Source organism: Oncorhynchus clarkii, chromosome 18 (assembly GCF_045791955.1).
Source record: "Oncorhynchus clarkii lewisi isolate Uvic-CL-2024 chromosome 18, UVic_Ocla_1.0, whole genome shotgun sequence".
NCBI classification, from domain to species: Eukaryota; Metazoa; Chordata; class Actinopteri; order Salmoniformes; family Salmonidae; genus Oncorhynchus; species Oncorhynchus clarkii.
In genome coordinates this window covers 1,469,178-1,494,177 of record NC_092164.1, presented here as the reverse complement: position 1 = coordinate 1,494,177, position 25,000 = coordinate 1,469,178, and the positions used below count along the sequence as shown (strand labels likewise).

At 43.6% G+C, this 25,000-nt stretch overlaps 1 protein-coding gene across 1 annotated transcript in view; it reads left to right on the top strand.

The window, feature by feature from the left end:
- The window catches only part of LOC139373914 (protocadherin-17-like), a 159,553-nt gene that overhangs the window by 37,551 nt on the left and 97,002 nt on the right, over positions 1–25,000 (top strand). The window lies entirely within an intron of this gene.

Below are 25,000 nucleotides of genomic sequence, written 5' to 3'. Positions count from 1 at the left end.
ACAGCAGACATTTGACTTCAGATTCTAGTAGGGTGAGGTCGGGTGCTGCAGACTTTTCTAGTGCCCGCGCCAATTCGTTGATATATATGTTGAAGAGGGTGGGGCTTAAGCTGCATCCCTGTCTGATCCCCCTCTCTCTGTTCTCTCTCTCTGTTCTCCCTCTGTTCTCTCTCTCTGTTCTCTCTCTGTTCTCTCTCTGTTCTCTCTCTCTCTGTTCTCTCTCTCTGTTCTCTCTCTCTGTTCTCTCTCTCTGCTGTACCTGTACTGACTCACCCCACGGCCCAGTGGAAAGAAATGTGTGTTTTTTGCCAATTTTAACCGCACACCTGTTGTTTGTGTACATGGATTTTATAATGTCGTATGTTTTACCCCCAACATCACTTTCCATTAATTTGTATAGCAGACCCTCATGCCAAATCGAGTCGTAGGCTTTTTTGAAATCAACAAAGCATGAGAAGACTTTGCCTTTGTTTTGGTTTGTTTGGTTGTCAATTAGGGTGTGTAGGGTGAATACATGGTCTGTTGTACGGTAATTTGTTAAAAGGCCAATTTGACATTTGCTCAGTACATTGTTTTTATTAAGGAAATGTACGAGTCTGCTGTTAATAATAATGCAGAGGATTTTCCCAAGGTTACTGTTGACGCATATTCCGCGGTAGTTATTGGGGTCAAATTTGTCTCCACTTTTGTGGATTGGGGTGATCAGTCCTTGGTTCCAAATATTGGGGAAGATGCCAGAGCTAAGGTGTCTGTATATTTGATCATTTCGTTAAGGATACCATCAACACCACAGGCCTTTTTGGGTTGGAGGGTTTTTATTTTGTCCTGTAACTCATTCAAGGTAATTGGAGAATCCAGTGGGTTCTGGTCGTCTTTAATAGTTGATTCTAAGATTTGTATTTGATCATGTATATGTTTTTGCTCTTTATTCTTTGTTATAGAGCCAAAAAGATTGGAGAAGTGGTTTACCCACACATCTCCATTTTGGATAGATAATTCTTTGTGTTGTTGTTTGTTTAGTGTTTTCCAATTTTCCCAGAAGTGGTTAGAGCCTATGGATTCCTTTCTCTCTCTCTCTTTCTGTCTCTCTCTCTAGTCATCTACTCTCTCTCTCTCTCTCTCTAGTCATCTACTCTCTCTCTCTCTTTCTCTCTCTCTAGTCATCTACTCTCTCTGTCTCTCTCTCTAGTCATCTACTCCTCTCTCTCTCTCTCTCTCTCTCTCTTTCTCCCTCTCTCTCTCTCTCTCTCTCTCTCTCTCTCTCTCTCTCTCTCCCTCTCTCTCTGTCTCTCTTTCTCTCTCTCTAGTCATCTACTCTCTCTGTCTCTGTCTCTGTCTCTAGTCATCTACTCTCTCTCTAGTCATCTACTCTCTCTGTCTCTCTCTCTAGTCATCTACTCCTCTCTCTCTCTCTTTCTCCCTCTCTCTCTCTCTCTCTCTCTCTCTCTCTCTCTCTCTCTCTCTCTCTTTCTCCCTCCCCCTCTCTCTCTCTCTCTCTCTCTGTCTCTCTCTCTCTCTCTAGTCATCTACTCTCTCTCTCTCTAGTCATCTACTCTCTCTCTCTCTCTCTCTCTCTCTCTAGTCATCTACTCTCTCTCTCTCTCTCTCTAGTCATCTACTCTCTTATTCTTTCTCCCTCTCTCTCTCTCTCTCTCTCTCTCTCTCTCTCTCTCTCTCTCTCTCTCTCTCTCTCTCTCTCTAGATGCCTACTCCTCTCCTCTCCTCATGATGGTTTATCCGAGAGTGAAACAGATGATATCTCTGTCCTCACCAAGGTCAAAGTGACGCTGATCTCTGGCTGTTAACCTGTTGCGACGACCAAACCCGGATCCGGGATTCTATTTATAGACCTAAGCTCATTACCATAACGCAACGTTAACTATTCATGAAAATCGCAAATGAAATGAAATAAATATGCTATCTCTCAAGCTTAGCCTTTTGTTAACAACACTGTCATCTCAGATTTTCAAAATATGCTTTTCAACCATAGGAAAACAATCATTTGTGTAACAGTAGCTAGCTAGCGTAGCATTTAGCATTAGCATTAGCGTTAGCATTTAGCAGGCAACTATCACAAAAACAAGTAAAGCCTTCAAATAAAATAACTTACCTTTGAAGAACTTCTGATGTTTTCAATGAGGAGACTCTCAGTTAGATAGCAGATGCTCAGTTTTTCCAAAAAGATTCTTTGTGTATTAGAAATAGCTCCGTTTTGTACATCACATTTGGCTAAAAAAAAATAAAAAAAAAAACGAAAATTCAGCCCTCAAAACGCGAACTTTTTTCCAAATTAACTCCATAATATCGACTGAAACATGGCAAACGTGGTTTAGAATCAATCCTCAAGGTGTTTTTCCACATATCTCTTCAATGATATATCCTTCCTGGAAGCCTGGTTTCTCCTTGCTCTCAAATGGAAAAATAATTGCACCTGGCTTTACGCTCCAATTTCGACGCAGGGACACCAGGCGGACACTTGGAAAATGTAGTCAGTCTCTTATGGTCAATCTTCCAATGATATGCCTACAAATACGTCACAATGCTGCTAACGCCTTGGGAGAACGACAGAAAGTGTAGGCTCATTCCTTGCGCAATCACAGCCATATAAGGAGACAATGGAAAACAGAGCTTCAGAAATCTGCTCATTTCCTGGTTGACGCATCATCTTGGTTTCACCTGTAGAATGAGTTCTGGGGCACTTACAGACAATTTCTTTGCAGATTCTGAAACTTCAGAGTGTTTTCTTTCAAAAACTGTCAAGAATATGCATAGTCGAGCAACATCTTCCTGACGCGCTTAAAACGGGAACGTGTGTGTGTGTGTGTGTGTGTGCGTGTGTGCGTGTGTGTGTGTGTGTGTGTGTGTGTATTTGAAGTATGTCTCTGTGTTTGACGGGAAGAAGAAGGAGGAAGGACGTTTAATCTTTTCGTGACAAAATATCGCGCTTAAAACGGGAACGTTTTTTATCCAAAAATTAAATAGCGCCCCTAGAGATCCCTAGAGATCTGTGTGTGACTCTGTGTGTGACTCTGTGTGACTCTCTGTGTGTGTGTGTGTGTGTGTGTGTGTGTGTGTGTGTGTGTGTGTGTGTGTGTGCGTGTGTGCGTGTGTGTGTGTGTGTGTGTGTGTGTATTTGAAGTGTGTCTCTGTGTTTGACGGGAAGAAGAAGGAGGAAGGACGTTTAATCTTTTCGTGACAAAATATCGCGCTTAAAACGGGAACGTTTTTTATCCAAAAATTAAATAGCGCCCCTAGAGATCAAAGAGGTTAAGAGCAACATCTTCCTGACTGTGTGTGTGTGTGTGTGACTCTGTGTGTGACTCTGTGTGTGACTCTGTGTGTGACTCTGTGTGTGACTCTGTGTGTGTGTGTGTGTGTTTGTGTGTGTGTGTGTGTGTGACTCTGTGTGTGACTCTGTGTGTGACTCTGTGTGTGACTCTGTGTGACTCTCTGTGTGTGTGTGTGTGTGTGTGTGTGTGTGTGTGTGTGTGTGTGTGTGCGTGTGTGCGTGTGTGTGTGTGTGTGTGTGTATTTGAAGTGTGTCTCTGTGTTTGACGGGAAGAAGAAGGAGGAAGGACGTTTAATAAGTCAATGGTTACATCCCAAAAAGACATCCTATCCCCTACATAGTGCACTGCTTTTGACCAGGGCCCCTAACAGAACAGGTGATTTGTGACCCAGCGGTCTGTTTGAAGGCAGCTGGAAGGTCAGTGGGGTTTCTTGATGAAAGTTGTAATTGTTTCTTGTTTGGTTTGTGCTGATCCTTAATACAAAGAGGACACACTTACAAGAGTTTGGTCCACGTTGCCGTTCAACATTTTAACAACACAGCATTAAGTCAAAGCCTTTGTGACACGTGTTTTCACCCTGCCACAGCCTGTGTAGAAATACACACACACACACACACACACACACACACACACACACACACACACACACACCACCCCCTTGGATACCTCACCGCTGACCCGAGAAAATGTGAAAGGTCACCTTGAGGAGAAACCTTACCAAGCCATCTGCTTTCATAGCAGCAACATAGTCTTTGTGTGTGTGTGTGTGTGTGTGTGTGTGTGTGTGTGTGTGTGTGTGTGTGTGTGTGTGTGTGTGTGTGTGTGTGTGTGTGTGTTTCTCTGGGTTTTTGGAGAGAATCTCTGAACTCTTTCATCTATGATGGAACAGAGCTTTTTCTCTAACAATTCAAATAGAATAATGTTGGTTGTTTTCATGTAGTTGTTTATGAATAGCTCTTTCTGCATTAACCCAAATTACCCATCAGCCACGGCGTGAGTCTCGAATGGCTCCCTATTCCCTATCTAGTGCACTACTTTCAAACAGGGCCCATTGGAGAATAGGTTGTCGTTTGGGACACAGACACCTTGTTGTTGAAGCCGTTGTAGTTCTTTCAATTATTAGCTGGAGACGTGATACACAGAATACAGCATATTATTGTGTTGTAAATACAGAATATGTTACAGTAAGAAGTGTTTGTCTGATTGGACAGGTTGTTTGTCTGATTGGACAGGTTGTTTGTCTGATTGGACAGGTTGTTTGTCTGATTGGACAGGTTGTTTGCTGATTGGACAGGTTGTTTGTCTGATTGGACAGGCTGTTTGTCTGATTGGACAGGCTGTTTGTCTGATTGGACAGGTTGTTTGTCTGATTGGACAGGTTGTTTGTCTGATTGGACAGGTTGTTTGTCTGATTGGACAGGTTGTTTGTCTGATTGGACAGGTTGTTTGTCTGATTGGACAGGCTGTTTGTCTGATTGGACAGGTTGTTTGTCTGATTGGACAGGTTGTTTGTCTGATTGGACAGGTTGTTTGTCTGATTGGACAGGTTGTTTGTCTGATTGGACAGGTTGTTTGTCTGATTGGACAGGTTGTTTGCTGATTGGACAGGCTGTTTGCTGATTGGACAGGTTGTTTGTCTGATTGGACAGGTTGTTTGTCTAATTGGACAGGCTGTTTGTCTGATTGGACAGGTTGTTTGTCTGATTGGACAGGCTGTTTGTCTGATTGGACAGGCTGTTTGTCTGATTGGACAGGTTGTTTGTCTGATTGGACAGGTTGTTTGTCTGATTGGACAGGTTGTTTGTCTGATTGGACAGGTTGTTTGTCTGATTGGACAGGCTGTTTGTCTGATTGGACAGGTTGTTTGTCTGATTGGACAGGCTGTTTGCTAATTGGACAGGTTGTTTGCTGATTGGACAGGTTGTTTGCTGATTGGACAGGCTGTTTGCAGAGCCTTCAACCTTGACTACACTTCTGAGAAACAGGTTGTGGTTTATTTCATTCCATTTACGAGATGTCAATTTATTCACAGTCTTTCTGTTTGGAGAACTGCTGTCAATGTTGAGGAAGGACACACACCTGGTTACACATAGAAGTAGACCTATAGACTACCTGATTACACATAGAAGTAGGTCTATAGACTACCTGATTACACATAGAAGTAGGTCTATAGACTACCTTATTACACATAGAAGTAGACCTATAGACTACCTGATTACACATAGCAGTAGGTCTATAGACTACCTGGCCCTGGTTACACATAGAAGTAGGTCTATAGACTACCTGATTACACAGAAGTAGGTCTATAGACTACCTGATTACACATAGAAGTAGACCTATAGACTACCTGATTACACATAGAAGTAGACCTATAGACTACCTGGCCCTGATTACACATAGAAATAGACCTATAGACTACCTGGCCCTGATTACACATAGAAGTAGGTCTATAGACTACCTTTGCTGGGCTCAAATGGAGGCATATAAATGTGCCCGTTTGTGGGCCTGATAGTATTTCTGATTGTCTTAACGCACCATCACTAAGGACCTCTGGAGCTTCTCAAAGTGATGTGTTTTCTTCACCTCAAACAAGCAAACAAACCAAGTCTGTTTTCACATCCCATTGAGCATTATAACAGTCTCTCAATGTTTTTGAATAATCTTTCCTGCTCTTTCTCCTTCCATAACCGCTCGGCGTGAAAAGGGAGAAGAAAAATGTCATTCTCTGATCCAGTGGAAGGAAACCTCATAAAAAAGTCCCTGCTGATAACTTCTTATCCCCAAATAGCCTACAGCCGTGTCTGTCCCGTGCTCGCTGGTCGGGAAACTCCTCCGAGGGCCCACAGTATTGTATATGGTCTTACAAAGAGCTTCAGGCTTAACCCAACTTAATGGTTAATACAATGTTTCAAGTTCATTGCAGACAGGACCACGTGTAAAGCCAATGTGATTTATAGGATATTTATTTTCATCAGGATATTTTCTACCTGCAGGCTACAAGGTTTTTACTTTCTTTGTGGGCTTTATGTCGTGCTTTATATTGTTTACATACCTGGTGATGTCAATAGGAGTCTGATTTCATCAAACAGTGAGCTTCAAGCATCAGACAAGCTCAGTGCATAGTAGAGTTGATTGGATTAAAGCACAGATTACTTTTCGGTCGACTAATTTTTATTTTAGTCGGGGACAGCCTTAGTGTGTGTGTGTGTGTGTGCGTGTGTGTGCGTGTGTGTGTGTGTGTGGTGGTGTGGGAGCTAATTCTAGAAGTGTCAATATACTTATCTCCCCAAGGACATCAAGGGCCCCCTCCACGTATATTGGGTGTACTGAGGTGCATTGTGGGGGAAATTCCATTATTTTTTTTTTAAGAGGAAAGGAGAGGAGACAGGAAGCACTTGAAAACACAACAAAACAACGAGGAGAGAAAGAGAGGAAGTATTCAATCTCTCTGTCTGGAGTAGGAGGGACCCATTGTATCTACTGATGTCACCTAATTAATATTTCAGAAGTCTAGGCAGGTCAACCAGAGTCTTTGTGTAGGTATAGTCGCTTGTTCCTAAGGATTTGTGGGTAACAGATACCATTATTTGAATGACTTGCCCTTACGTTAGCCAGTCCACTAACCACTAATAGTCGAAGCCTTTGGTGTGTGTGTGTGTGTGTGTGTGTGTGTGTGTGTGTGTGTGTGTGTGTGTGTGTGTGTGTGTGTGTGTGTGTGTGTGTGTGTGTGTGTGTGTGTGATGGTCATATCACAGATTTATTTACATATTTGATTTATCATTTTTGGACCCCTTGTTATTTAAACATGATTTGATAAAAAAAATATTGAATTTGGTCTTTTACTACAATAGACCATAGACACATAATCGATAAAACATTCAGAAATCTGAAACAAATCAATCACCAGGAATGTCTGAAACAAATCAATCACCAGGAATGTCTGAAACAAATCAATCACCAGGAATGTCTGAAACAAATCAATCACCAGGAATGTCTGAAACAAATCAATCACCAGGAATTATCTGAAACAAATCAATCACCAGGAATTATCTGAAAAAAAATCAATCACCAGGAATTATCTGAAACAAATCAATCACCAGGAATTATCTGAAACAAATCAATCACCAGGAATTATCTGAAACAAATCAATCACCAGGAATTATCTGAAAAAAAATCAATCACCAGGAATTATCTGAAACAAATCAATCACCAGGAATGTCTGAAACAAATCAATCACCAGGAATTATCTGAAAAAAAATCAATCACCAGGAATTATCTGAAACAAATCAATCACCAGGAATTATCTGAAACAAATCAATCATTAGGAATTATCTGAAACAAATCAATCACCAGGAATGTCTGAAACAAATCAATCACCAGGAATTATCTGAAAAAAAAATCAATCACCAGGAATTATCTGAAACAAATCAATCACCAGGAATTATCTGAAAAAAAATCAATCACCAGGAATTATCTGAAACAAATCAATCACCAGGAATGTCTGAAACAAATCAATCACCAGGAATTATCTGAAAAAAAATCAATCACCAGGAATTATCTGAAACAAATCAATCACCAGGAATTATCTGAAACAAATCAATCACCAGGAATTATCTGAAACAAATCAATCACCAGGAATGTCTGAAACAAATCAATCACCAGGAATTATCTGAAAAAAAATCAATCACCAGGAATTATCTGAAACAAATCAATCACCAGGAATTATCTGAAACAAATCAATCACCAGGAATTATCTGAAACAAATCAATCACCAGGAATATCTGTTCTAGATCTTTCCATTAGTTTGTTAGTTCATATTAGTTTGGAACCCAAACGGTCACCAGGAATATCTGTTCTAGATCTTTCCATTAGTTTGTTAGTTCATATTAGTTTGTAACCCAAACGGTTCCAGACGCTACAGATGTTTTTCGTGAGAAGACGATTTTTTGTTTTGTCTCCTGGTTTGACCAATAGCGCTTAGTTGTGCCTCTTCCCCCCGACAGGCAGACGATAGTTGTGCCTCTTCCCCCCAACAGGCAGACGATAGTTGTGCCTCTTCCCTTCGACAGGCGGACGATAGTTGTGCCTCTTCCCTTCGACAGGCGGACGATAGTTGTGCCTCTTCCCCCCAACAGGCAGACGATAGTTGTGCCTCTTCCCCCCGACAGGCAGACGATAGTTGTGCCTCTTCCCCCCAACAGGCAGACGATAGTTGTGCCTCTTCCCCCCGACAGGCAGACGATAGTTGTGCCTCTTCCCCCCAACAGGCAGACGATAGTTGTGCCTCTTCCCTTCGACAGGCGGACGATAGTTGTGCCACTTCCCCTCGACAGGCAGACGATAGTTGTGCCACTTCCCCTCGACAGGGGGACGATAGTTGTGCCACTTCCCCTCGACAGGGGGACGATAGTTGTGCCACTTCCCCTCGACAGGCAGACGATAGTTGTGCCACTTCCCCTCGACAGGGGGACGATAGTTGTGCCACTTCCCCTCGACAGGGGGACGATAGTTGTGCCACTTCCCCTCGACAGGGGGATGAGGTGGACTGAGACACACATGGCACCATAAACAATAAAGCAAAAAAAATATTTTAAAAAATATATTTTTTTAGATGTTGGGATGTTAATTATTATGTTAATTAGATCAACGCCACGGCAACAAATCAAAGTAACAGACGAGCTTAAGAAAATCTATTGCCTCTGCGTTCTAAAACGGCCCCTATTCCCTATAAACAACACTGCATTGTAGTGCACTACAGATGGAATGTGGCGGCGTTTGGGACACACCTACGCCTCTGTATTAAGACGGTGTCTCTAAGGCATTCTGGGAATTAAGGGAATTATTCAATTAATTTAGTGAGGTGTGTGTGTGTGTGTGTATGTGTGTATGTATGTGTGTGTGTGTGTGTGTGTGTGTGTGTGCGTGCGTGCGTGTGTGTGTGTGCGTGCGTGCGTGTGTGTGTGTGTATATTTTTGCCATTGCGTATTGCACTCAAAGAGTCGCTGTGCTATTTTCCCAAGCAGTTGATCCCCCAGAAGACAGTGTGTTGAACTGCTGTGTTATTCAGCCTGTCTCTCTGCTGGCCGTCGCAGCGTTTCTACATGTTGCTACTCAGACCCCTCCCCTCGTAGGCGAAGTTTACACAGGGACAACAACTCTGGTCTTTTCACATGAAATGGTCGGTGTAAACTCTGTTCTGCTCTACCTCAGTACTCTCCCTTCCCTTTTGTCTCTGTCTCTATCTCTCTCTCTCTCTCTGTCTCTCTCTCTCTCTCTCTCTCTCTCTCTCTCTCTCTCTGTCTCTCTCTCTCTCTATCTCTGTCTCTCTCTCTCTGTCTCTCTCTCTCTCTGTCTCTCTCTCTCTGTCTCTCTCTCTCTGTCTCTCTGTCTCTCTCTCTCTCTCTCTCTCTCTCTCTCTCTCTGTCTCTCTCTCTCTCTCTCTCTCTCTGTCTCTCTCTCTCTGTCTCTCTGTCTCTCTCTCTCTCTCTGTCTCTCTGTCTCTCTCTCTCTCTCTGTCTCTCTCTCTCTCTCTGTCTCTCTCTCTCTCTATCTCTGTTTCTGTCTCTCTGTCTCTGTCTCTCTCTCTCTCTCTCTCTCTCTCTCTCTCTCTCTCTCTCTCTCTCCCCATTAGGATTCTTCTCTCTTGTTCAGTGAGTTTCAATAGGGACAGCCACTAGATTCCATGCTGATGGTTTTTATAAACCCAACCCAACAATCCTCTCCTTTCCTCTACATATCCCTACTGTCTCCCCCACAGAACTACATATCCCCACTGTCTCCCCCCCAGAACTACATATCCACACTGTCTCCCCCCCAGAACTACCTATCCCTACTGTCTCCCCCACAGAACTACATATCCCTACTCTCTCCCCCACAGAACTACATATCCCTACTGTCTCCCCCACATAACTACACATCCCCACTGTCTCTCCCCCAGAACTACATATCCCTACTGTCTCCCCCACAGAACTACATATCCCTGCTGTCTCCCCCACAGAACTACATATCCCTACTGTCTACCCCCACAGAACTACATATCCCCACTGTCTCCCCCACAGTCGCTCCTCTTTTCAGTTCGCTGCAACTAGCGACTGGAACGAGCTGAAACAAAACACTCAAACTGGACAGTTTTATCTCAATCTCTTCATTCAAAGACTCAATCACGGACACTCTTACTGACAGTTGTGGCTGCTTTGTGGGGTTGTATTGTTGTCTCTAGAGTCGAAAGAAACGCACACCTATTTAGGCGAGGTGCTGGCTAGCTAAAATCAGAAAGAGGAGCCTCACTCTCTAGGAGCTGTATTGTCGTCTCTACCTTCTTGTCCTTTGTGTCTCTACCATGTTGTGCTGCTACCATGTTGTGTTGCTACCATGTTGTGTTGCTACCATGTTGTTTTGCTACCATGTTGTTCTGATACCATGTTGTGTTGCTACCATGTTGTGCTGCTACCATGTTGTGCTGGTACCATGTTGTGCTGCTACCATGTTGTGCTGGTACCATGTTGTGTTGCTACCATGTTGTGTTGCTACCATGTTGTGTTGCTACCATGTTGTGCTGCTACCATGTTGTGCTGGTACCATGTTGTGTTGCTACCATGTTGTTTTGCTACCATGTTGTTCTGATACCATGTTGTGTTGCTACCATGTTGTGCTGCTACCATGTTGTGTTGCTACCATGTTGTGATGCTACCATGTTGTTTTGCTACCATGTTGTTTTGCTACCATGTTGTGTTGCTTCCATGTTGCGTTGTTGCCATGTTGTTCTGATACCATGTTGTGCTGCTACCATGTTTAGTTGCTACTATGCTGTGTTGTCATCTGTTGCTGCCGTGCTATGTTATGCTATGTTGTCGTCTCAGGTCTCTTTATGTAGTGTTGTGGTGTCTCTCTTTATGTAGTGTTGTGTTGTCTCTCTTTATGTAGTGTTGTGTTGTCTCTTTATGTAGTGTTGTGTTGTCTCTCTTTATGTAGTGTTGTGTTGTCTCTTTCTGTAGTGTTGTGTTGTCTCTCTTTATGTAGTGTTGTGTTGTCTCTCTTTCTGTAGTGTTGTGTTGTCTCTCTTTATGTAGTGTTGTGTTGTCTCTTTATGTAGTGTTGTGTTGTCTCTCTTTATGTAGTGTTGTGTTGTCTCTTTATGTAGTGTTGTGTTGTCTCTCTTTATGTAGTGTTGTGTTGTCTCTCTTTATGTAGTGTTGTGTTGTCTCAGGTCTCTCTTTATATAGTGTTGTGCTGTCTCTCTTGTCCTGAGTGTGTTTTGTTCTATATTTTTATTTAATATATTTTTAATCACAGCCCCCGTCCCTGCAGGAGGCCTTTTAGCCTTCTGGTAGGCCGTCATTGTAAATAAGAATCAAGTTGTGGTGTAGTTTAGATAACAGTTGGGAGTTCCCCAGAGTTGAGGAGAACATATGGACAGGATGTGTGCAAGTTGAGTGTTCACTCTAACAATAATGACACAATTGGATGAAGTACATTTTTACCTGCTGTAGGAAGGAAGTGAACTTTGATGGCATTTAGTTCACATTAAGCCGGGAGATTGATTGGTCTGATAGACACAGGAAAACACAGAGGCACATCATTTAATCTGATCACTTTTTAATGCTGTTCTTCTGGAACTGATTGATCAATGGTTTGTTTGTTAATTCCCCACTTCCTCTCACCGCCTGTCCTTATCTGTCGTTCTATCACTCTGTCTCTTTGACTCTCTCCCCCCGTCTCTCTCTTTCTCTCTCTCTCCCCCTCTCTCCCTCCCTCTCTCCATCTCTCTCTCTCTCCTCTCTCTCTCTCTCTCTCTCTCTCTCTCTCTCTCTCTCTCCGTCTCTCTCTCTCTCTCTCTCTCTCCGTCTCTCTCTCCCTCTCTCCATCTCTCTCCCCCCTCTCTCTCTTCCATATCTCTCTCTCTCTCTCTCTCTCTCTCTCTCTCTCTCTCTCTCTCTCTCCCCTCTCTCCTCTCCCTCTCTGTCTCTCTCTCCCTCTCTCCCTCTCTCCACCCCCCCCCCCTCTCTCTCTCTCTCTCTCTCTCTCTCTCTCTCTCTCTCCCCTCCATCTTTCTCTCTCCCCCTCTCTCCTCTCCCTCTCTCTGTCTCTCTTTCCCTCTCTCCACCTCTCTCTCTCTCTCCTCTCCCTCTCCGTCTCTCTCTCTCCCACTCTCCATCTCTCTCCATCTCTCTCCATCTCTCTCTCTGTCTCTCTCTCCCGCTCTCCCTCTCTCCCTCCCTCCCCCCCTCTCTCTCTCTCTCCTCTCCCTCTCTCTGTCTCTCTCTCCATCTCTCTCCATCTCTCTCCATCTCTCTCCATTTCCTGGCAGTAAACAGAGCGTTTGGTTCAGTTCTCTGGATATACATGTGATGTATATCTCAGAAAATGCCTCAGTTCAGTTGGCAGACAGACAAGGTTAGGTAGGATATACTTCCACATACACCTTGAGACTTACACACAAGCACACAAACACACGAGTTTGGGAACATTGCATCTCTCTTGTCCTATTTGTCTCAATGGGAGAGCTGTCTGCCTGGTCACTCTTAGTAACACTGTTTCAGTCACGCTGGGACGACAGAAATAGACTACTGCTCACTCTGTTCACACACACACACACACACACACACACACACACACACACTGCTCTCTCTATTAGCTGTCTGTGACTCTAATGCTCTCTCAGTCCCCTGACACTAGACCCGTCCACTTTCCTCTCCTCTCTTCTCATCCCCTCTTGTGTCCTGACCTCTCCTCTCCTCTCCTCTCCTCTCCTCTCCTCTCCTCTCCTCTTCCCAGCCATGTATATCTATAATAGAGCCGTCCCATTCATGTATATCTATAATAAAGCCGTCCCATTCATGTATATCTATAATAGAGCCGTCCCATTCATGTATATCTATAATAGAGCCGTCCCATTCATGTATATCTATAATAGAGCCGTCCCATTCCCAGCCATGTATATCTATAATAGAGCCATCCCATTCCCAGCCATGTATATCTATAATTGACCAGTCCCATTCACAGCCATATATATCTATAATAGAGCCATCCCATTCCCAGCCATGTATATCTATAATAGACCAGTCCCATTCACAGCCATGTATATCTATAATAGAGCCATCCCATTCCCAGCCATGTATATCTATAATAGACCAGTCCCATTCACAGCCATGTATATCTATAATAGAGCCGTCCCATTCATGTATATCTATAATAGACCAGTCCCATTCATGTATATCTATAATAGAGCCGTCCCATTCATGTATATCTATAATAAAGCCGTCCCATTCATGTATATCTATAATAGAGCCGTCCCATTCATGTATATCTATAATAGAGCCGTCCCATTCATGTATATCTATAATAGAGCAGTCCCATCCATGGATATCTATAATAGAGCCGTCCCATTCACAGCCATGTATATCTATAATAGAGCCATCCCATTCCCAGCCATGTATATCTATAATTGACCAGTCCCATTCACAGCCATGTATATCTATAATAGAGCCATCCCATTCCCAGCCATGTATATCTATAATAGACCAGTCCCATTCACAGCCATGTATATCTATAATAGAGCCATCCCATTCCCAGCCATGTATATCTATAATAGACCAGTCCCATTCACAGCCATGTATATCTATAATAGAGCCATCCCATTCCCAGCCATGTATATCTATAATTGACCAGTCCCATTCACAGCCATGTATATCTATAATAGAGCCATCCCATTCCCAGCCATGTATATCTATAATAGACCAGTCCCATTCCCAGCCATGTATATCTATAATAGAGCCATCCCATTCACAGCCATGTATATCTATAATAGAGCCATCCCATTCCCAGCCATGTATATCTATAATAGACCAGTCCCATTCCCAGCCATGTATATCTATAATAGAGCCATCCCATTCCCAGCCATGTATATCTATAATTGACCAGTCCCATTCACAGCCATGTATATCTATAATAGAGCCATCCCATTCCCAGCCATGTATATCTATAATAGACCAGTCCCATTCACAGCCATGTATATCTATAATAGAGCCGTCCCATTCATGTATATCTATAATAGACCAGTCCCATTCATGTATATCTATAATAGAGCCGTCCCATTCATGTATATCTATAATAAAGCCGTCCCATTCATGTATATCTATAATAGAGCCGTCCCATTCATGTATATCTATAATAGAGCCGTCCCATTCATGTATATCTATAATAGAGCAGTCCCATCCATGGATATCTATAATAGAGCCGTCCCATTCACAGCCATGTATATCTATAATAGAGCCATCCCATTCCCAGCCATGTATATCTATAATTGACCAGTCCCATTCACAGCCATGTATATCTATAATAGAGCCATCCCATTCCCAGCCATGTATATCTATAATAGACCAGTCCCATTCACAGCCATGTATATCTATAATAGAGCCATCCCATTCCCAGCCATGTATATCTATAATAGACCAGTCCCATTCACAGCCATGTATATCTATAATAGAGCCATCCCATTCCCAGCCATGTATATCTATAATAGACCAGTCCCATTCACAGCCATGTATATCTATAATAGAGCCATCCCATTCCCAGCCATGTATATCTATAATAGACCAGTCCCATTCACAGCCATGTATATCTATAATAGAGCCGTCCCATTCCCAGCCATGTATATCTATAATAGACCAGTCCCATTCACAGCCATATATATCTATAATAGAGCCGTCCCATTCATGTATATCTATAATAGACCAGTCCCATTCCCAGCCATGTATATCTACATCCATCTCTCTCTGAGTCTCCTGGGTTCAGAAAGGAGGAATCTTCGTGTCCAAGTACTGTATAATGAAGGCAATATTGACACACACACACACACACACACACACACACACACACACACACACACACACACACACACACACACACACACACACACACACACACACACACACACACACACACACACACCAGGAGGGCCATATCGGCAGTAGTGTTGCATTAATTGGCTGGGCTATAATTGGTAGAAGATATGACCTGATACATGACATCAACAGGAAGAGGAAGGACTAGTGGAGATAGAACTGAGCTGTAATTGGTAGATTGGACAGCTCTAGAGCTCTCCATGGTAACCTGTTCTCCATGGTAACCTGGTCTAAAGTAGTGCACCAAACATTTGGGACACTGACTAATCAGACAAAGACAGTGAGAGCCCAGCCTCCAACTCAATATCTGACTGCCAGAGAAACAGCCTTCTGGGTAATATCTGACTACTAGAGAAACAGCCTTCTGGGTAATATCTGACTGCCCGAGAAACAGCCTTCTGGGTAATATCTGACTACCAGAGAAACAGCCTTCTGGGTAATATCTGACTACCAGAGAAACAACCTTCTAGGTAATATCTGACTGCCAGAGAAACAGCCTTCTGGGTAATATCTGACTGCCAGAGAAACAGCCTTCTGGGTAATATCTGACTACCAGAGAAACAGCCTTCTGGGTAATATCTGACTGCCAGAGAAACAGCCTTCTGGGTAATATCTGACTGCCAGAGAAACAGCCTTCTGGGTAATATCTGACTGCCAGAGAAACAGGCTTCTGGGTAATATCTGACTGCCAGAGAAACAGGCTTCTGGGTAATATCTGACTACTAAAGAAACAGGCTTCTGGGTAATATCTGACTACTAGAGAAACAGGCTTCTGGGTAATATCTGACTACTAGAGAAACAGGCTTGAATTTAGGTAGAGAATGATTCACAGAACAAGAATGAGAGAGAGGAGAGGAGTCTGTTTTGTCAGAATTGAAAATGGCCTTCAAACTCATCTGTCCTCTCTTCCTCTCTCTCCTGCATTTCAAAGGACTGCAGGCAATTATTATTTCAATGCCAAACAATTTCAATCTTTTTGTATTATTAGATTGTACCCTTTGATATGGCTGCTTGAGAGAGAGAGAGAGAGAGAGAGAGAGAGAGAGAGAGAGAGAGAGAGAGAGAGAGAGAGAGAGAGAGAGAGAGAGAGAGAGAGAGAGAGAGAGAGAGAGAGAGAGAGAGAGAGAGAGAGAGGGGTTCAGGTGGATATAGATAGAGAGAGAGTGTTTGACAAAGGAACTGAAGGTCACGACCTTCACATGCCCCCTCATTCTGCAGCTCTGTGTGTGTGTCTACTGAGCCATGCTGCGCACAGACACACACACACACCTCGTTCCATACGGGCTGTTGAAATACCCCATTGACTTCCTAATATCAAGAGCATGTGAAGATGCCTAGGAGTGGTCTCTGTCTGTCTCTCTGTGAAGGTCCCTAGGAGTGGTCTCTGTCTGTCTCTCTGTGAAGGTCCCTAGGAGTGGTCTCTGTCTGTCTCTCTGTGAAGGTCCCTAGGAGTGGTCTCTGTCTGTCTCTCTGTGAAGGTCCCTAGGAGTGGTCTCTGTCTGTCTCTCTGTGAAGGTCCCTAGGAGTGGTCTCTGTCTGTCTCTCTGTGAAGGTCCCTAGGAGTGGTCTCTGTCTGTCTCTCTGTGAAGGTCCCTAGGTGTGGTCTCTGTCTGTCTCTCTGTGAAGGTCCCTAGGAGTGATATCTGTCTGTCTCTCTGTGAAGGTCCCTAGGAGTGGTATCTGTCTGTCTCGCTGTGAAGATCCCTAGGAGTGGTCTCTGTCTGTCTCTCTGTGAAGATGCCTAGGAGTGGTCTCTGTCTGTCTCTCTGTGAAGATGCCTAGGAGTGGTCTCTGTCTGTCTCTCTGTGAAGATGCCTAGGAGTGGTCTCTGTCTGTCTCTCTGTGAAGATGCCTAGGAGTGGTCTCTGTCTGTCTCTCTGTGAAGATGCCTAGGAGTGGTTTCTGTCTGTCTCTCTGTGAAGATGCCTAGGAGTGGTGTCTGTCTGTCTCTCTGTGAAGATGCCTAGGAGTGGTCTCTGTCTGTCTCTCTGTGAAGATGCCTAGGAGTGGTCTCTGTCTGTCTCTCTGTAAAAGGTCCCTAGGAGTGATATCTGTCTGTCTCTCTGTGAAGGTCCCTAGTAATGGTCTCTGTCTGTCTCGCTGTGAAGATGCCTAGGAGTGGTCTCTGTCTGTCTCACTGTGAAGATCCCTAGGAGTGGTATCTGTCTGTCTCTCTGTGAAGAACTCTAGGAGTGGTATCTGTCTTTCTCTCTGTGAAAATCCCTAGGAGTGGTATCTGTCTGTCTCTCTGTGAAGATCCCTAGGAGTGGTCTCTGTCTGTCTCTCTGTGAAGAACCCTAGGAGTGGTATCTGTCTGTCTCTCTGTGAATAACTCTAGGAGTGGTATCTGTCTGTCTCTCTGTGAAGATCCCTAGGAGTGGTATCTGTCTGTCTCTCTGTGAAGGTCCCTAGGAGTGGTCTCTGTCTGTCTCTCTGTGAAGAACCCTAGGAGTGGTATCTGTCTGTCTCTCTGTGAATAACTCTAGGAGTGGTCTCTGTCTGTCTCGCTGTGAAGATGCCTAGGAGAGGTCTCTGTCTGTCTCTCTGTGAAGATGCCTAGGAGTGGTCTCTGTCTGTCTCTCTGTGAAGAACTCTAGGAGTGGTATCTGTCTGTCTCTCTGTGAAGATCCCTAGGAGTGGTCTCTGTCTGTCTCTCTGTGAAGAACCCTAGGAGTGGTATCTGTCTGTCTCTCTGTGAATAACTCTAGGAGTGGTATCTGTCTGTCTCTCTGTGAAGAACTCTAGGAGTGGTCTCTGTCTGTCTCTCTGTGAATATCCCTAGGAGTGGTATCTGTCTATCTCTCTGTGAAGGTCCCTAGGAGTGGTCTCTGTCTGTCTCTCTGTGAAGGTCCCTAGGAGTGGTATCTGTCTATCTCTCTGTGAATAACTCTAGGAGTGGTATCTGTCTGTCTCTCTGTGAAGGTCCCTAGGAGTGGTCTCTGTCTGTCTCTCTGTGAAGGTCCCTAGGAGTGGTATCTGTCTGTCTCTCTGTGAATAACTCTAGGAGTGGTATCTGTCTGTCTCTCTGTGAAGGTCCCTAGGAGTGGTCTCTGTCTGTCTCTCTGTGAGGATTCCAGAACGATCATCATTTCTGTTGTGATGGAATCACTTGGCAAGACTCCAGATTGCAATTATAAACAGGTGTGATTTGACGCCTTGAGATTAAAATATTTCTGGTAATTAGTTCAGTAAGAATGACAAAAAACACACCTTTATCCTCAAACAGTCTTGTTATTTTCACCCACTGTGCTCCAAAGAGATTCTGTGATCTCATATCCTGTGATGATTATTTTGTGACATTTAAAAAAAGACATTCGACTCTGCAGCATAATAGATAGCGATGGCTGGACAGGAAACAGGAAACCTTGGTTTTTTGTCTTGAAACAAAATGTCAACCTATCCCCTACGTTGTGTCCAATGGGCCCTGGTCCAAAGTAGTGCACTATGGCTACGGGGATAACTAGTCAGATGTATAACCGAATGCATTCAACTGAAACGGGTCTTCTTTATTTAACCCAACTCCTCTGAATCAGAGAGGTGCGGAGGGTGAGGGGGGGGGGGCTGCCTTAATCAACATCCATGTTCTCGACACCCGGGGAACAGTGGGTTAACCGCTTCGCTCAGGAGCAGAACGACAGATTTGTACCTTGTCAGTCCGGGGATTCGAACCAGCAACCTTTGGGTTACTGGCCCAGCGTTCCTACCCTCCAGGCGACCTGCCGCCCCTCACAGGAATCTAAGGTCTGTTTTTCTTTAAATGTTTGGTCCTCTCTGATCTCTGAGCTGATCTAGACAACCTTTTCATTAACACGGCTAATTAGAATGATTAGAGAGGCTAATATGACTGATAATGGCTGAGGAGAGAGAGGAGAGAGAGGAGAGAGAGAGAGAGAGAGAGAGAGAGAGAGAGAGAGAGAGAGAGAGAGAGAGAGAGAGAGAGAGAGAGAGAGAGAGAGAGAGAGAGAGAGAGAGAGAGAGAGGGAGGATAAACAGACAGCGAGAGAGTGAGTGCATTGACCTCCTGTTCAGTCTCTCCATCTAGTGTTTAGGATGTCGATACTGTCTGGACCACGTCTGGGAGTTGGGACCCAGGCTCCCCGTCTCTCCATCCCTTCCATCTCCCCTCCTCCCCCTTTCCTCATTGACTCTGAGCCACAGAGCAAATACGCTGCAGCAACATTGACGCAACATTGACGGGATGGACAATTGAGACACCCCAGAGAGAGAGAGTGATAGATTTAGAGGGAGAAAGAGAGTGAGATACAGAGAGAGAGAGAGAGAGAGACAGAGAGAGTGAGATAGAGACAGACAGAGAGATAGATTTAGAGGGACAAAGACAGTGAGAGACAGAGAGACAGAGAGAGAGACAGAGAGAGACAGAGAGAGAGAGACAGAGAAAGAATGACAGAGAGACAGAGAGAGAGAGACAGAGAAAGAATGAGAGAGAAACAGAGAGAGAGAGACAGAGAGAGAGACAGAGAGAGAGACAGAGAGAGAATGAGAGAGAGAATGAGAGAGAGAGAGACACAGAGAGAGAGAGAGATTGACAGAGAGAGAGACAGACAGACAGAGAGTTAGAGAGAGAGATTTGGAGAGCGAGGGAGTGAAATACAGAGAGAGAGAGGGAGAGTTAGCGAGAGAGGGGAAGAGAGACAGTCCTGGTTCCAGTGTATTTGCGAAAAAAGCACAATCGTTGCATGACTGTACCTAACCATGAACATCAATGCCTTTCTTAAAATCAATACACAGAAGTGTATATTTTTAAACCTGCATATTTAGCTAAAAGAAATCCAGGTTAGCAGGCAGTATTAACCAGGTGAAATTGTGTCACTTCTCTTGCGTTCATTGCACACAGAGTCAGTGTATATGCAACAGTTTGGGCCGCCTAATTTGCCAGAATTTTACGTAATTATGACATAACATTGAAGGTTGTTCAATGTAACAGCAATATTTAGACTTATGGATGCGACCCGTTAGATAAAATACGGAACGGTTCCGTATTTCACTGAAAGAATAAATGTTTTGTTTTCGAGATTATAGTTTCCGGATTCGACCATATTAATGACCTAAGGCTCATATTTCTCTGTGTTATTATATTATAATTAAGTCTATGATTTGATAGACCAGTCTGACTGAGCGATGGTAGGCAGCAGCAGGCTCGTAAGCATTCATTCAAACAGCACTTTAGTGCGTTTTTCCAGCAGCTCTTCGCAATGCTTCAAGCATTGAGCTGTTTATGACTTCAAGCCTATCAACTCCCGAGATTTGGCCCGTGTAACCGATGTGAAATGGCTAGCTAGTTAGCGGGGTGCGCGCTAATAGCATTTCAAACGTCACTCACTCTGAGACTTGGAGTGGTTGTCCCCCTTGCTCTGCATGGGTAACGCTGCTTCGAGGGTGGCTGTTGTCGATGTGTTCCTTGTTCGAGCCCAGGTAGGAGCGAGGAGAGGGACGGAAGCTATACTGTTACACTGGCAATACTAAAGTGCCTATAAGAACATCCAATAGTCAAAGGTATATGAAATACAAATGGTATAGAGAGAAATAGTCCTATAATTCCTATAGTAACTACAACCTAAAACTTCTTACCTGGGAATATTGAAGACTCATGTTAAAAGGAACCGCCAGCTTTCATATGTTCTCATGTTCTGAGTAAGGAACTTAAACGTTAGCTTTCTTACATGGCACATATTGCACCTTTACTTTCTTCTCCAACACTTTGTTTTTGCATTATTTAAACCAAATTGAACATGTTTCATTATTTACTTGAGGCTAAATTTATTTTATTGATGTATTATATTAAGTTAAAATAACTGTTCGTTCAGTATTGTTGCAATTGTCATTATTACAAATACATTTATTAAACAATAGTCCGATTAATCGGTATCGGCTTTTTTTGGTCCTCCAATAATCAGTATCGGTATCGGCGTTGAAAAATCATATTCGCTCGACCTCTAGTTGTCCGGACCTCTGCCAGTCTCTATGGGGGTGCCACAGGGTTCAAATCTCGGGCCGACTCTTTTCTCTTTATATATCAATGATGTCTTGCTGCTGGTGATTCTCTGATCCACCTCTACGCAGACGACACCATTCTGTATACATCTGGCCCTTATTTGGACACTGTGTTAATTAACTAACCTCCAGACGAGCTTCAATGCCGTACAACTCTCCTTCCATGTTCTCTAACTGCTCTTAAACGCTAGTAAAACTAAATGCATGCTCTACAACCGATCGCTGCCCGCACTGACTTGAATATGTGGACTACTACAAATACCTAGGTGTCTGGCTAGACTGTAAACTCTCCTTCCAGACTCACATTAAGCATCTCCAATCCAAAATTAAATCTAGAATCGGCTTCCTATTTCGCAACAAAGCCACCTTCACTCACGCTGCCAAACATACCCTCGTAAAACTGACTATCCTACCGATCCTCGACTTCGGCGATGTAATTTACAAAATAGCCCCCAACACTCTACTCAACAAATTGGATGCAGTCTATCACAGTGCCATCCGTTTTGTCACCAAAGCCCCATATACCACCCACCACTGCGACCTGTATGCTTTCGTTGGCTGGCCCTCGCTTCATACTCGTCTCCAAACCGACTGGCTTCAGGTCATCTACAAGTCTCTGATAGGTAAGGCCCCGCCTTATCTCAGCTCACTGGTCACCATAGCAGCACCCACCCGTAGCACGCGCTCCAGCAGGTATATCTCTCTAGTCAACCCCCAAAGCCAATTCCTCCTTTGGCCTCCTTTCCTTCCAGTTCTCTGCTGCCAATGACTGGAATGAATTGCAAAAAATCACTGAAGCTGGAGACTCATACCTCCCTCACTAGCTTTAAGTACCAGCTGTCTGAGCAGCTCACAGATCACTGCACCTGTACATAGCCCATCTGTAAACAGCCCATCCAACTACCTCATCCCCATGCTGTATTTATTTATTTATCTGGCTCCTTTGCACCCCAGTATCTCTACTTGCACATTCATCTTCTGCACATCTACCATTCCAGTGTTTAATTGCTATATTGTAATTACTTCGCCACCATGGCCTATTTATTGCCTTACCTCCCTTATCTTACCTCATTTGCACACACTGTATATAGATTTTCTTCAACTGTGTTATTGACTGTATGTTTTGTTTATTCCATGTGTAACTCTGCTGTTGTTGTTTGTGTTGAACTGCTTTGCTTTATTCTTGGCCAGGTCGCAATTGTAAATGAGAACTTGTTCTCAACTGGCCTACCTGGATAAATAAAGGTGTTCTCAACTTGCCTACCTGGTTAAATAAAGGTGATCTCAACTAGCCTACCTGGTTAAATAAAGGTGAAATAAAATAAATAAAAAATAAATGACCAGGTGAAAGCTATGATCCCTTATTGATCAGTGTAGATGAAGGGGAGGAGACGGGTTAAAGAAGGAGTTTTAAGCCTTGAGACAATTGAGACAAGGATTGTGTCTGTGTTGCCATTCAGAGGGTGAATGAACAAGACAACAGATTTAAGTGCCTCTGAACAGTGTATGGTAGTAGGTGCCAGGCACATCTGTTTGTGTCCAGAACTATAACACTGCTGGGTTTTTCACACTCAACAGTTTCCTGTGTGTATCAAGAATGGTTCACCACCCAAAGGACATCCAGCTAACTTGACACGACTGTGGGCAGCATTGGAGTCAACATAGACCAGCGTCCCTGTGGAACGCTTTAGACTTCTTGTAGAGTTCTGACGAATTGAGGATGTTCTGGAGGCAATCAGAAACAATTATTTTACCACAGGGAATATGGTGTTGTTTTAGATACCCTAGGAGTTAGACATCCCATTAACATAACGCTCTGTCTGTTTAACTAACTCACTAACCAACCAACATGTACAGCAACTGACTAACTGCCCGTGTGGTTACAATGTAGTCATGTGACATATCTCTTTATTCCACATTAATGTTACATGATCAGAATGTGTTGATACAGTTGAAGTCGGGAAGTTTACATACACTTAGGGTGGAGTCATTAAAACTCATTTTTCAACCACTCCACACATTTCTTGTTAACAAACTATAGTTTTGGCAAGTCGGTTAGGACATCTACTTTGTGCATGACACAAGTAATTTTTCCAACAATTGTTTACAGACAGATTATTTCACTTATAATTCACTGTATCACAATTCCAGTGGGTCAGAAGTTTACATACACTAACTAAGTTGACTGTGCCTTTTAACAGCTTGGAAAATTCCAGAAAATGATGTCATGGCTTCAGAAGCATCTGATAGGCTAATTGACATAATTTGAGTCAATTGGAGGTGTACCTGTGGATGTATTTCAAGGCATACCTTCAAACTCAGTGTCTTTTCGTTTGACATAATGGGAAAATAAAAAGAAATCAGCCGAGACCTCAGAAAAATAATTATGGACCTCCACAAGTCTGGTTCATCCTTGGAAACAATTTCCAAATGCCTGAAGGTACCACGTTTATCTGTACAAACAATAGTACGCAAGTATAAACACCATGGGACCACGCAGCCGTCACACCGCTCAGGAAGGAGACGCGTTCTGTCTTCTAGAGATGAATGTACTTTAGTGTGAAAAGTGCAAATCAATCCCAGAACAACAGCAAAGGACCTTGTGAAGATGCTGGAAGAAACAGGCACAAAATCTACATCCATCTATAAAACATGTCCTATATCGACATAACATGAAAGGCAGCTCAGCAAGGAAGAAGCCACTGCTCCAAAACCGCCATAAAAAAGCCAGACTACGGTTTGCAACAGCACATGGGGACAAAGATTGTTATTTTTGGAGAAAAGTCCTCCGGTCTGATGAAAAGAAAATAGAACTGTTTGGCCATAATGACCATCGTTATGTTTGGAGGAAAAAGGGGGAGGCTTGCAAGCCGAAGAACACCATCCCAACCATGAAGCACGAGAGTGGCAGCATAATTTTGTTGGGGTGCTTTGCTGCAGGAGGGACTGGGGCACTTCACAAAATAGATGGCTTCATGTAGAAGGAAATTATGTGGATATATTGAAGCAACATCTCAAGACATCAGTCAGGAAGTTAAAGCTTGGTCGCAAATGGGTCTTCCAAATGGACAATGACCCCAAGCATACTTCCAAAGTTGTGAAAAAAAATGGCTTAAGTACAACAAAGTCAAGGTATTGGAGTGGCCATCACAAAGCCCTGACCTCAATCCAATAGAAAATGTGTGGGCAGAACTGAAAAAGCGTTTGCGAGCAAGGAGGCCTACAAACCTGACTCAGTTACACCAGCTCTGTCAGGAGGAATGGGCCAAAGTTCACCCCACTTATTGTGGGAAGCTTGTGGAAGGCTACCTGAAACGTTTGACCCAAGTTAAACAATTTAAAGGCAATGCTACCAAATACTAATTGAGTGTATGTAAACTTCTGACCCACTGGGAATACGATGAAAGAAATTAAATCTGAAGTAAATCATTCTCTCTAGTATTATTCTGACATTTCATATTCTGAAAATAAAGTGATAACTGTCCTAAGACAGTAAATCTTTTACGAGGATTACATGTCAGGAATTGTGAAAAACTGAGTTTAAATGTATTTGGCTAAGATGTATGTAAACTTCCCGACATCAACTGTACATTCCATTCAGCACAGTTCAGTAGAAGCTCCTCTTCTCTTCAAGAACAAGTTTTCTTAATTAGTTAAAGTAAACAAATGAAATAGAATCTGGTACCCCTTCCTCGCCCCTCCTCCCCCTCCACTCAACATTCTCCCCCTTCTTCCCCCCTCCTCTCATCATTCCCCCCCCCCCCCCCCCCCCCCCCCCCCCCCCCCCCCCTTCAG